Genomic DNA, 13328 nt, shown 5'->3' on the forward strand with positions numbered 1-13328 from the left:
TAAATTCTCAGTAGTGAAAAATACTTTCTACTACTCTATAAGCACATAGATTATAATCTTTCACTGGATCTCTTAAGTATGGAGCAATCTCTGTGTATAGTAGTGTTTCCTGAAGAAATGAGTATTTAATGCAGCAACTGGCATGAGTGCTTCAGATCAAAACACTGAAATAATAATAAAAAAAGAATATAGGTTCACAGAGCTGAGTATGTTTCTGAATCTGCAGCTGCATGTATTCCTTTCCCTTTCCTGACCTCAGAATAAAGTATGAGGCAATAAAATTCTAAGGGGAAGGAAAGTCATATATGAAAACAGAGAATATGGAAGTATAACCACCACACAAAGCAAGAGCGAAAAACAAATCCAAACCAGAGGATTGAAATGACAGCAGCAATGAAGTGCAGAGGGAGAAGAAAAAAGCTGTCAGAAATAATTAAGAGGAGCATAAAAAGTAATTAAAAAAACCTAAAAATCAAAGTGAAGGGTCATTTTATAGCTAGTTAACTATCTGAAAGAAGTTATAATATATGTCCTCTTCCAAAAAGTTGTAAAATTTTCTCCCATTCTCTTTTCTTTAATTAGGAAAATCCTTACCTGCACATTCAAAGTGTCATACAGCACTGTAAGTTATTTTACAGCCAGTGCTGAGAGACACAATTGTAAACTGCATAATTTAAGGTTTGTTTGGGGTTTGAAATTTATGAGTGTCTTGCTCATATTTTTGAAATATTTACATTTCTCTTTTTATTTTCTATATTTGGCAGATTCACTCCCGTTGAAATGTTGGAAAATGCCTACTAAAAGTCCTGACAACTTATCCTATCAGCAACTAAATTGACAGTAAAATAAGTACAGAAGTAAGCCCTCCTCTCAGAAATGCTGGAAAAAAATGGATAATGAGCTTTTTGTAACTTAGAACAGATTCAGACATTAAAAAAAAAGTATTAAAACCTCATGCTCCAGTATATAATGCAACTTCTAACTGAGGAAGCCATAAAGCGAAGTCCATTAGACAGCAATATGATATAAACTGTCTTGTACCTTCCTCTCAAGGACATGACAAAATACTGTCAAGGAACAGAAACCTGAGCTGAAACTGAGGTTTGATGTGACTGTTACCATTTTTGCAAGACAAGATTTTGAAACTGAAAAAGAAATCCCGTAGAAAGTCTAATAGACTGTTCAGCCATAACTGGTGGTGTAGAAAGCAAATTTAACTACTATTAGGGGAGTTTCTCTGTCTCCTATCAGTCCCAATTCTTATGGCCAATAGACTAACCATTTTGAAGAAGTTAAAGGAAGCAATGGCACTGAAAATTACAAATTACTTGAGCAAGTAGGAAGCAGCACAGAGGCAATAAGGACCAGCTTTGTATATACCTCAGCTATAATTAACTGTGTGAGCTTTCCTGTCTTTTGTAGTACAAAGAAATCAACTCCACCTATTCCTAAAGACTGTTTATGTTCATGTGGTCAGCTACAACTCAGAAATGCTATCAGAAGCTGTTCTTTACCACCTTTCAGCTGTTAATCTCCATGTCTCAACATCTACTTATTTCTCTGCGGATGACTTATTCCAAATGCAGAAGGAAATGTGTGGAAAGAAGCTCACTTGTCCAGAAGGACCAGTGCTCCTCCCATCCTCTAAGTCAAAGGAAGTGTTTTTTTTAAAAGTCAATGAAATATAAATTGATCTTATGATTTAACAAATAAGAACAAGAAAAATAAAACCCCTCTCAACTTGACCAATTGTTTATCATAAAAAAACCCCTAAGGAGTTCCTCATTCATTGTCCATGTCGGTACTGGCATAGCCAAGCCAAGGAGATGCACGTGTTAAGCCCTCATGTTTATGGACAAACAAAGCAGCTAAAATTCTCAAGGTTTTTTTCAATTGCTTTTTATGGGATTTGTCAGGCTACTAACCTGTTCACCATAGTCTGGGGGTTTATATGTAATAATGAAAACATAGCTCGATACAATAAAAAAATGGCTTGGATTTTAACAAACTTCTAATAATATACAGTTAGGAAATCACTGTAGTAGAGCTGAATAAAAAATTAGCTAAGTAAAAAAGTCAGAACACTTGTCAGTATATCATCATGAATTGGGATAAAATGGAATACACCAAAATACTGTGATTTTTTTTAAAGGAAAAAAATGAATATATATAAGTTTGGAAACACTTAAATATTTAGTTCCAAAATTTTCAGTCAAAATAAACACTTTTAACACTTGACACATATTCTGTGCTGAAAAAAATCAAAACACATAATACGGATGAACTACACCTTCTATCCTTTTTCAGCCAATTAATTTTTTTATAAACAAAATTTCAGTTTAACACAGAGCAGAAATGTTCTCCATCCTGTTTGTAGTCAGGAATTTTGAGAGACTTCTTTTTAGAGACACAGATTACCTATTCACACTTGCTTCCACCTGACCTAATTTTCTCAGGGAATACTACTTTACTCTCAAAGATATTTCTATTTTGTACAATTTTGGTGGCCTTGTTCATGTTAAAAAGAACAGCATACATAAAACCCAAAGAATAATGACATATACATCACGAGATTTTGCTTTGCTTGCTTTGACACTGATGTGACAGTTCCCAAAAAAGGGAGCATAGGGACATGCACTTATTTCTTATCTGGTTGCCATCTGCTCCCAAGCTAACTTGAGGACAGATGCTCAAATCCAAAGTCCTGTGAAGTTTAAGAGAGGACTTCCACCAGTAATCTTCTGGGAATTGAAAGGACAACTCATGTTGCTCCAGAAGAAGGTAGATTGGATTTTAGCAAAAATTTCTTCACCAGAAGGGTTGTCAAGCATTGGAACAGGCTGCCCAGGGAAGTGGTTGAGTCACCATCCCTGGCGGTATTTAAAAGGCTGTAGATGTGGCACTTTGGGACATGGTTTAGTGGTGCACTTGGCAGTGTCAGGTTACCAGCTGGACTCAGAGATCATACCAGTCTTTTCCACCTTAAATGATTGTATGAGTCTATAAAAATCAGATGGTTCTTGGCTTGAGCTCCCCCTGGTGGGTAATGTACACTCCAGAGACCACAACTACTGCTAAAGGTAACCACCACAAAACAAAACAACATACAGGTTGTTATATTTTGCTCAAAATACACATAAATACACCCGCTGACTAATGATTACAACTGAGATCAGAGTTAAAGCTGCATCTTAACACATTTGTGCTGAAAAGTGGAAGATGCAAGGTTCTTGTCAGAACTGAACTCCCTTGACGATCTCAGATGTCCTTTCCAACCCGTCTGATTCTACGATTCTTTGATTCTATGATTCAAATTCAGGGCAGAAAAGAGACCAGTGTTTCGGTCCAGATGCAAATTGATTTTCAGCACCTAATATTGAGCAAAATAAATTGAAGAAGTAGTTAAACACTCTTCTTTCTTTTTTTTTTTTTTTTTGGTCTGTGTTCTTGACTGGTACTTTGGGCTGTCCTGGTTTCAGCTGGAATAGAGTTAATTTGTTTCCTAGTAGCTGGTATGGTGCTGTGTTTTGGATTCAGTATGAGAATAATGTTGATAATACACTGATGTTTGGTTGTTGCTAAGAAGTACTTACCCCAAGTCAAAGACTTTTCAGTGTCCCATGCTCTGCCAGCAAGGAAGTGCACAATAAGCTGTGAGGGAGCTTGGCCAGGACAGCTGATCTGAACTGGCCAAAGGGATATTCCCTACCACAGAATGTCATGCTCAGTATATGAACTGGGGGGGAGTTGGACAGGAGTTGTCGATGGCTGCTCAGGGTCAGTCTGAGCAGTGGTGAGCAGGTGGTGAGCAACTGTATTGTGCATTGCTTGTCTGTCTTGGGGTTTATTCCTCTCCTTTTCATCACAATTATTTTTAGTAGTAGTAGTATTATATTACATTATATTTCAATTAATAAACAGTTCTTATCTCAACCCACAAGTTTTGGGAGTTTTTTGTGATTCTTCTTCCTACCACAGGGAACGGGTGGAGTGAGCAAGCATCTGTGTAATACTTAGTTGCTGGCTAGGGTTAAACCATCGCAGAGGCCTAAAGTTTGATGCCCTTTCTAAAAGATATTTTGTTGGCAGGATTCAGAAAATATTCATTATTTCAAAAATCTCACACCCCAAAGATTATTTGTTAAAAGGAGTGTAAAATCTGTGATATCTTACCTACAAAATAAGCACGTCCACACATTTATCAGCTGAAACAATTAGAACATATTAGAAAATTAGAACATATTTTATAATTTATATTCTTAGGCACAAATCTAAGTCCTTCCACAAGAACAACGGGCACACTGTATTGCAGTATCCCAAATACAGGAGTTATGATAATGACAATTTGTGATAATTCTTATATTAAAATAAGCATCAATAATCTCTGCACTATATAAAACAATACTTATATTTTTATTACCTCAGAAAAATGCATGGAAACTTTGCAAATAGCAGCAATCATACTTTTCTGCTCTCATAAGTGGCACTAATAAACCAAACTAACTCTTGCATCCCTGTGTTATTGTTTTTTTCCATTCAGAAGCTTACTTGTTGGTCTGAATCACATACTGACAGTTGTTTTGAAAAAAAAAACAATGTTCCCATCAGAAAAACGTAATTGAGTGTGAAAACATTTGGGGTAAGAATGGTCACATAAGTTCATGTTCTTCAGTGAACCAAGCCCATACTGTTTAGTCTTAGAACCAACTTAAGCAACTGTATAGTTTATTCATTAAATTGCTTATGGAGCTACATTATGCTTAAAGATGACCCAATGGATGAAAAGCTGGACATGAGCCATCAACGTGTGTTTGCAGCTCAGAAAGCCAACCATGTCCTGGGTTGCATTGAAAGCACTGTGGCCAGCAGGTCAAGGGAGGTGGTTCCGCCACTCCACTCTGGTGAGACCCCACCTGGAGTGCTGCACCCAGCCCTGGGGTCCTCAAGAAAGACATGGACCTGTTGGAGCAAGTCCGAAGGAGGGCCACGAAAACGCTCAGAGGGATGGAGCACCTCTCTTATGAAGAAAGACTGAAAGAGTTAGGATTGTTCAGCCCGGAGAAGAGAAAGCTCTGGGGAGACCTGATTGCGGCCTTTCACTACTTAGAGAGGGCTCCTAATAAAGACGGGGGCAAATTTTTTAGCAGGGCCTGTTGTCATAGGACAAGAGGTAATGGTTTTAAACCAAAAGAGTGTAGATTCACACTAAATATAAGGAAGAAGTTTTTTATGATAGGAGTGGTGAAACACAGGAACGGTTTGCCCAGAGAGGTGGTAGATGCCTCATACCTACAAACATTCAAGGTAAGATTGGACAGGGCTCTGTTGAAGATGTCCCTGCTCATTGCAGGGGAGTTGAAATAGGTGACCTTTACAGGTCTCTTCTAACCACTTCACGATTCTATGATAACTAAGCTGCAGGCATGTATTTTACATCACAACTTTCATTCAAAAAGAAAACTACTACAGAATTTATAAAAATAATTTTTTTCTAATTAATATTTTTCTCCTTTCAAAAAGGAAGCCATCCAACTTTAAGGTACCAATAAGAATCTGGTACCAGAAGCTCTTCACCAGATACGTAATTTTAATTGGAATTCTAAGCAATGGATTAAATACCCCAGAAACTTCTTTGAGAATTATTTTAATTAGTTCCTGTCCCCTTATGCTGCTTCATATGTTTGGACTTATTTTAAGTAACATAAGAGTTTTATGGGGTGAGGGGTATACATGCAAGTCATATACACTACAGACTGACTTGTTTGTAGACATGTAGGACTGAATCCTCCATGTGGTCTCTGCTGGCTAATTAATTTGTAAATTTCTGAATCCTCCTGCTCGTGTATCATGGAGTGGGGACAGAATGGATTTGTATGAAACTGCTTACAACACTCATAGTTCTGTGCTAAGAAAGAAGTACTAAGTGACTTTGTTAACTCTGATGCACAGCCACTTTGATTTTCCTTTGTTCTTTATATGAAAACCAGAAGAGATTTGTAAGAAAAACCATGAACTGTGTTTTGCTTTTAAATTATTATTGCGTTAATTAAGATTATTCTGCAGTAGTCATTTTATTCGCTGCAGCTAAATAGAATTTCACAGCATGTGTTTTATTTTGTTGGGCCCAACTCCAGGCTTTCTGATCCTTTAGTAGAGCCTAAAGAGTTGCCTGCAGATTATAGAAAGAGCTCCATATATTTAAGTGAATTAAACAGTACACTGCAAAGAAAAAGGCATTTAGGGTTATTGAGAAGTAAAGTCTATTTTACGTCTTTATTACAGTGTAACACACTCACTAAAGTATCACTTGTCTTACCACAAGATTCTGACAAATGCCAAAACCAGTGATGTCTTTAACTTATTAGAACTAATCTGTTTCCCTCTTTTAGGAAACAATGTATTGCTGATTATTCTGGCTCAGTGCCCTTCTTTTAATTTTGGGTTTCTAGTTTCACCTGTCTCAAGAAGCTCAGTGGATGCTTCCTCTGAGAAGAAGTGGAGCATACTCTTGAAATATGTTACATAGTTTCTGGAAAGCACTCAGCCATTTCCCCCTAGCTTGGTGCCTGTGCGCAGACCCTTGCTGAAAATATCCCTGTAAAATGTGTTATGAAGATGACTAAAAGACAAGCTGTGAGAACATACTGGAAAATTAATAAGTTGCTTTAATCATAAAAGGTGAATAAAGAACATCATTACTTCAGATAGGTGCAGTTCTAGCCTACCAAATTGCTGCACAGTTTGGCAGATGGACAGGTACAGGTTTGAGACTTATTACCTCTGTTTTAACAAGTATATATCTCATCTGGGCCTCAGTTACACCATCTCTAAGATAGGGATAAAATGTCATATGCCTATTTGATGACAGTGTTACCAGCATCATTAATAAAAACTCAGGAATATTGTCCTTCAGATACCTTCCAATGCTGTACTTCTTGGTATAATAAGAAAAGCACTGCTGTTCATTTAAATAAAGATACTATTCATTTGCACGATATAATGTGTAAGGAAACTCTTTAGACTTAGTACGTCTACCATGCAAACACTTAGAAATAAAAATTCCAGTGATTAAAGAAGTGAACCACTTTCAGATTAATGAAGAAAAAAATTCATCTCCTTAACAGATGGGAAGGAAACCCACATTTATTCCTTTACTGAATCCCTCAGCTGGAGGACCATGACTGCAAGAACAGTTGACTCCCAGTCAACCCTAAAATTGTGCAGGATCTGCTGCTCCAGCTGGATCTCTACAAATCTATGGGGCCTGATGGGATTCATCCCAGAATCCTCAAAGAGCTGGCTATGTCATCGCAAAACCTCTCTCAATGATTTTTGAGTGGTCTTGGGAATCCAGAGAGGTCCCAGCTGACTGGAAGCTGGTGAATGTTGTCCTGACTTGCAAGAAGGGCAAGAAGGAGGACCCCAGAACCTACAGGCCTGTCACTTCAGTACCTGGTAAAATCATGGAAAAGATTATTCTGGGAGATATTGAAAAACATCTGAGAGACAACACAGTCATTGGTCACAACCAGCATGGCTTCATGAGAGCAAAGTCCTGCTTATCAAACCTGATTTCCTTCTATGACAAGGTAACCCACCTAGTTGGATCAAGGGAAGCCAGTTGATGTAATCTTTTTGGATACATAAGAAAGATATGAAGCTCTTGGAGAGCGTCCAAAGGAGGGCAATGAAGATGGTTAAAGGCCTTGAGGGGAAGCCGTATGAGGAGCACCTGAGGTCACTTGGTCTGTTCGGCCTGGAGGAGACTGATGGGAGACCTCATTGCAGCCTTCAACATCCTCATGAAGGGAAGCAGAGGGTCAGGTATAGATCTCTTCACTCTTATGACCAGTGGTGGGACTTGAGGAAATGGCATGAAGATGAGTCAGGAGAGGTTTAGGTTAGATATCAGGGAAAGGTTCTTTACCCAGAGGGTGGTCGGGCACTGGAACAGGCTCCCCAAGGAAGTGGTCACAGCACCAAGCCTGACAGAGTTGAAGCATTTGGACAATGCTCTTGGGCACATGGTGTGATTCTTCGGGTGTCCTGCACAGGGCCAAGAGTTGGACTCAATGATCCTGATGGGTCCCCTCCAATTCAGTGATTTCATCATATTCTATGATTCTATGAAAATTTTCATCCTACCAGTGCCTCTGGTTAAGAAGCTACATTTCCCTGTCGCATTCAACAGCAGGTTGTGCTTGAGGAATGAAGGTGACACATTAAACAGATCCTGCTCATCTGAAATGTTTGAGTCTGATTCTCTGTTAGAATGAATTCCAGTTACATTTTGTTTTGATGATTTGCCAATTCCCCAAAATGTTGAATAACACCTTCCTGATTACCATCTGTCTGCACTGCTTTTTCGGTCAGAATTGTCTCTTTTGATGCCCCATGAGATACAACACATAACAGTTTCTGCTTTTGCATTATTTTGGTTAATTTCATTCTTCCAATTATACCTTTAATTAATTACAAGATTTTCTTTCACAATATTCCTGGGATGATGAGATTATCAAGCTTTTGCCCAACAAAACCTGAAAGCAATGAGAAAAGGAATACATACCCACAGGGAGACAAATAAAAACCTGATTTACATACAATACACTTAACCAGTGTGTATCAGTCAAAACTATGCTTCATTGTCCCTTCTTCTTTGGTATTCTTTTACAATATGCCCTTTATTTATATACTAAAACCAGTAATGTACTTACTGTACCCTAAAAATACAAATTCAATAGAATTCAAAAATCTTTAAAAAAAATCCAGAAAACCTTACAACAAATCTTCGATGTCTCATCTCTTGATACTTCTTCAAAATTTACAGATGTAGCAAAACAACGGGGTGATAACTTCTAACACCACCCAGAAGCCTCCCCCCTCCCCTTAGGTCCATCAGCTGGAGTCACAGCCTCTTTCCCTACAGCAGTTGTACAACTGAAAATAGGTTTCTTCCATTAATGCATTTCTTTCTGCCTCTGATTCTAGCACAAATATGCATAGAGAGATCAGGTGGTTGTAATAAAAAGTCATTGCAGTTTTGATTATTTTGCTGCATTTGATGGCAAAAGCTTCAAATGAGTCAGAGGATAAATATTTATCCAATAAGACAGATAATCTTAGAGGGGATACTCTTTGTCCATTTGTACCTTAAGTGATATGATGCAATGATGCACCTTACCAAGACTGCGCTTATATGCACACGTGTAGCAAATCACATTTTACCCATTCTGCTCACAAGATACACTTTAATTGGAGGTTTAAATACTGATGATCTGAATTCGCAATTGCAAAATATACATCTAAATCCAAATTTTGTGCACTACCCTTCCTTGCAGCAGATAAAATTCTGAGCTTGCAACACTCAATACATTAAACTACTCAGAATTTCACTGGAAAGATGAAGCTAGGCTTTAGAATTATCTCCACTTCGTAAGTAATGGAAATTGCATTTGCTTGGTATACAAGAATCTCACAGTTCCAAATCAGAATTTCTAGATTTGTTCCTGTGTATAACTCTCTTCTGGTGACATTCTTTCCTCCTCTCAATGGTTTATCATTAACACCTTTAAAATATTTTATCATCTTCTAAAATACCTTAGAGATATTTTAACATACAGAGAAACGATGTATGTTTATCAACTGTATTTTTCATATGAGTAACCAACCATGTTCTTAAGGCTCCAGACTCAAGATGTTCCTTCTTCCTTCTTTTCCTTCTTCAATAATTCTGTCATCTTCTCTCTCTGAACAGATATCCAAGGAAGCTGAGTGTTTGCTTTTCACATTTAGCATGTGTCTCTTCATGTGTCTTGTGAGCAGAATGGTTAAAATCTGATTTGCCATGCATGTGCATATAATACATATGTTTCTTCCCCATTTCCTGATCCTGCAAGACAGTGACCACGCCTGCTTTCTTTCTGTTCATCAGTGCAGCATCTAACACAGTAAGGCCTGTGTCTTTGAAGCAAAGATTATTGTGATGATCACAAAGAGATTCGGCCCAATATTTACCAGTTAGAGCTTGTAGTAGATATATATATATATATAAATATATACATTTAAAACAGGAGGAAATAAAACAAGTGGTAGACACACAGTGATGCTGAGTACCTTTTTTTTGCCCATGATGGGAAGAAAACAGTGGAGGAAGATTACCTATAGGAATGCACTGTGAAAAGAGTTAAGAGAACTCTCATCCTGCCATGAAATCAGGAAACACAGAACAACTGCTCTTGAACTCATCTGACTGAACAGTTAGTCACTTGACACATATACACACTAGCTAATAAGCCAATGTATCTGCTTGTATTTAGAGCATTTTAAACATCATAAGCAAGTTAACAAAAAAAAAAGAAACATACAAAAATAGTGGATCCACATTAAGATAAGCCTACTAAATTATCTTTTAGAACTTCTCCTTTTTAATGCTGTCAGACTGACTGTAGTGCCTGTTCACCAAGTCCAGCACCCTTGTTGACAGCATACATGCAGATTTCTTTCATCACAGAGCAGTAACAGTGTATCTCCTCTCCTTCCATCAAATGCAAAGGGATAGAACTAGAGCTCATTACCAACACAATAGAATCTGCACAGATTTCTGTAATACGAATTTATTGAAAGCAATGGTTAACTACATGGACTGCAGCTCCATAGCCAGCCTAAAATTATCCATAAGCATTTAGTGGTCACAAATCCCCTGCATGGAGATAAACTCTGAAGCAGACTAAAGCCACTCAGATATGTTCAGTTTTACTACAGCAAATTAATTTGCCTCTATACTTGGTCATGCTGTTTCAAATGTCCACTTTGTTCCAGGGACAGTTCTGTTACTTTATTTACTTTCACAAAGTGAAAACTTTGTTCTCTTTTCAGGCTTAGGAGCATACTAAAACTCATTTTTTGCACTACTTTCCTACTAAGAGGGACACTAGGAAGAAAAGCACTAACCATCTGCTTGACACTACAAGGGGGAAAAAACCCCACAAACAAAACCTATGAAGAACACATAGTCACAGAAAGAAAACCTTATGAATTCTTTCTCATATAAACATCACACAGGCAGCTTTAATTTTGGCACATCCTTACTTCTGAGTAAGATTATTTCCTTTGAATGGATTTGTAACTGTAGCGTTATTTTGATTTTGGAGATAAATTTCTATACTACATCCTGTACTTTTATCATCTAAAGACATATGGCATGAAGGGGGGAAAGGAAAATCATAATCATGCTATATATCAGTCAACTAAAACCTGGTAATATTCTAGCACTGATCTTCACAGAAAAATATAAAACTGATAATGCTGTACAAAATTTGTTAATCACCTATGGAGGCTGTGTACTTTTTATCATTGGGCTGCTACATTTTCCCTGTACTATTATAAAATATCTCTCTTCAAGGTCAATTGAACCATAGTTTTCACTATAAGTACAGATCAAATGGTTCCCTACAGTGGAGACAGCACCTCTTTACATAGTAATGCTTTCTTCACACTTGACTTTCCTGCAGGAAATCATAAAATGCATTAACTGACAGACACTCTTACTTGATTTAAAGTAAGATCCTGCTCTGAAGAGTGGCTCCATATAAGACTCTGTTTATTGCCTCTCAGTGCCACTATAGCAGATAATTCCTTGAGAAAGAAAAGATAGCTTTTTTCTTTCCATACAGTTTCTTGAATGTTATCTTCCAAACTCATACTAGACTGACTTTTCCTTTCTGATCATAAAGATACTGCAGAAGAAACTATGCCCTCAGAGACACCCACACAACACCACTCCCCTCCAATAAGGCTATGCAGTTAGAGCTTGGCTTTCTCTCTCATTGCTACAACCCTAGCCCATCTTACAACATAAGCAGCTTGCAGTAGGTAATCACAGTAAGAGTTTTCAAATTTCTGCCTATTCTTAGCATCAATACTTTAAACATAAATATCTGTAGGAACCACAGGCATGAATCCTCAGACACAGTAGCAAGGTATAGCTATGTAAAAATTTCAGGCTGACATAGTACACCAGTGCCTGGATATAGATTCTCATGTCTTGTGTAATTCAGCCATTTGGAGTAACTCCTTACTTTGCTCTGAATGAAGAAGAGAGAGAAGAAGCAGTCAATTCTTTTTTTTACCTACATAAAATATTTTCCAATGCCTAGTCAATATGCCTTGTCTTAACTTACACCAGGCTTTCAGAGGTTGCTTCCATGGGCTCAGAAAGAGAATAACAGGAAGCATAAATTAGTCAAACAGAAATATCTTCTCATAACCACAAAGCAGATCCATTCTGAGATGAAGCCAAGTCCATGTTGGTGAAAGAAACCAGAGTGACAGAAAGAAAATCCACAATCCTCTGGTCCTTCACCTTAGCTCAAACTCATGACAGAACTTATAGCTCTGCAATGATATGCTTAGCTTTTGTTCTGTTGTATTGTACTGCAGCAGCGACAATTTATCCCCTATGCTCTTTTAGTTTTGTATACAAGTATGTTCTTTCCCGTCCACTTCCTCCTCCAATCCACCCAGAATTCTCACGCTTCTGATATTTTCTTTGTTGAATGAACATTTCCTCTCCTCTTCATTCTGCTGTTAACTGCAAGTGCTTAAGGTGCCACACTGTTGAAGGAAACAATTTCCAAAGGGGAACTATTTCTGGTTCACACCTGTTCAAGGATTTTCACAGGACTAAGTGCATGGTATAACCCAAAATCATTTGTATCCCTCAGGTGAAAGGAGGATAGTCTCTCCACATTTGCTCTTTACCAAAGCTCCTCTATGGAGAAATGCTGGCTTTTTTTCTACTGGTCTTTTACTCACCAAAATCTAATTGCTCATCAGTTGGGCACACTTTATCTATCCACCAACCAATTGAAGCAGGACTGCAGAAATTATGAGCCTTGATTTCAATGTATCTGTGCCAGGCTGATCACAGGGGTGAGAAGGACATGGTGGGCACACACTGCGGACTAATCACAGCTGTCACCTCTCTATTCAGCATAAAGGCAGTCTGAATTATTCCCTGGGATTTGGTACCTTCCACTGCAATGGGGCATCTTTGGTCGGGATACTAACAGCGTTTTGAACACCTGCTACTTTTCCTTTACTGTTACTAGTATTGATCTGTAACAAATGTGGATAGAGCCTTCTCAAATCTTTGTTTGTGAAGCCTAGCCATGATGATGATGATGATGATGATTGACACTTGTCTTTTCAGGCCAGCCAAAATTCTACTGCAAAACTTGTGAATCTAAAGAGGTGGTGTAGCCCTACGATCAAGAGACTCTCATCCAACTGAAAAAAAGCATACATCACTGTTTTACCAGAGCCAGTGG

Source organism: Pseudopipra pipra, chromosome 4, assembly GCF_036250125.1.
Source record: "Pseudopipra pipra isolate bDixPip1 chromosome 4, bDixPip1.hap1, whole genome shotgun sequence".
NCBI classification, from domain to species: domain Eukaryota; kingdom Metazoa; phylum Chordata; class Aves; order Passeriformes; family Pipridae; genus Pseudopipra; species Pseudopipra pipra.